Source organism: Leopardus geoffroyi, chromosome X (genome assembly GCF_018350155.1).
Source record: "Leopardus geoffroyi isolate Oge1 chromosome X, O.geoffroyi_Oge1_pat1.0, whole genome shotgun sequence".
In the NCBI taxonomy this organism is placed as follows: domain Eukaryota; kingdom Metazoa; phylum Chordata; class Mammalia; order Carnivora; family Felidae; genus Leopardus; species Leopardus geoffroyi.
This window is the reverse complement of record NC_059343.1, coordinates 40,777,380-40,778,998: the sequence shown is the minus strand read 5'-3', so window position 1 is coordinate 40,778,998 and position 1,619 is coordinate 40,777,380. Positions and strand designations below refer to the sequence as shown.

Here is a 1,619-nt window from a genome sequence, read left to right as displayed (position 1 = left end):
TCCTCCTATGTTTTCTTCATCCTTTTGCATATGGATATCCAATTTTCCCAGCACCATTTGTTGGGAATACTTTCCTTTCCCCTTGGCTTGTCTTGGCACCCTTGTCGATAATCAACTGACCATAAATGTGAAAGTTTATTTCTGGATTCGTTATTATATTCCATTGGTCTGCATGTCAGCTGGCTAACTATGTTTCGGCTCAACCTCCTAATATAAAAAATTCGCCAACGTACAAAAATGTGGAAGTGTGACAATGGCAACATATGAAATCCCGTGATCGAGAGTCCCCTCCAGTGCCCACCATGCCGCCCATGCACCCACCCACGCACACCCTGGTGTGGAAACAGAAACTAATGCAAACCATTGCTAGCAAGAAGTGCCAACCTGTGTATTCGCCACTCCACCAATCAGAGGCCAATACCCTACTCCGAACATTCAGTAATGAAACGTACCGCACCTTCCAGGAACAGCAGGGCAGACTTCTTACGATGGACCAGCACAGACAAACCCAGCAAAAAGAGTACTGCATACTCAAACCGAGGCTAGTTACTCATGAGGATCGTTACAATCCCAATACAAGGGACAAACCCCCTTGCTCCCCCGACGACACCCCTTTTCTCCAGCCAGTGTTGTCCTTGTTAAATAGAGGCCTCGGTCATTGACCGCATTATCATCTCCTTTGGTCAAAAACTTGACGGGTCTATTTTGCTTTTCATGAATCTTCAAGACTTGGTGAACTATACGAATCTCTCTTCCTTCTATCCTTGAAAACGATCATTTCTCCCTCTCGGGTGGGATCTTCAACTCGATTTGTTAAAAAGAGAGTATCTCCTCTGTGAAATGCAGGTTCCACGCTGTTAACCCCTTCCAGATGACCGTCAACCCCTTCCAGATCATTAGTGCCGAGGAGACAATCATTCCAAAATTTAGGACTTGATAATATAGCAGCTGCTTATGCATTTACCGCACACGGTCCACGAAATCTAGAGACGGCATGGTGGGGCCGGCGAGGGCGACACGGGCAGCGGAGAGGGCCTCAGCTGGTTAACTTTTTAAAGTGCCTCGCTCAGCCTGACCTGCCCTCTCTCTTAATCCTTCAGTTGTGGCCAATGTCTGAAGACCAAAATCCAAGTTAGGCCATCTTTCCACCCTGTCTCCGCCCCCCCCCCCCCCCCCCCCCGCCCATTTCCCTGGATACCAATTCTGTTTCCTACCCTGCCCTTCATTCCTTTTCCATCTCTGGACTTTATTTCCTTTGCCTGCAGCGTCCTTCCCTCCTCTTACCCTCATTTCCGTCTCTGCCTGCTCAAAACTGCCACTTCCTCTGTGAAGCCTTCTCCAATTTCAGTCGGAAATTCTCTCTTGTTCCTCGCGAGTCCCTGAAGTGCGTTTATTACCCTCCCGCTCATGTTGCTTTGTTAAGCTTAGACAGGGTCCGGCCCCTCTGCGATACTGGTAACCTCTCTCTATGCCAAGAGCATTGTCTTCTGCCCAGTAGCCCATTGTCTGTTTTATACTTGTCACGGTACCCGGCACAGTAGTGTAGGATAGATGTATGCTCACTCCATAAGTCTTAATTCATCACCCCTGAGTGACCCACCGAGAAAATATAACAAAAT

General features: G+C 48.1%; 1 pseudogene; it reads right to left on the bottom strand.

Annotated features, from left to right (window-relative positions):
- Positions 1–422: 422 nt before the first annotated feature.
- LOC123594353 lies at positions 423–996 on the bottom strand (annotated as a pseudogene).
- Between the last annotated feature and the right edge of the window lie 623 nt (positions 997–1,619).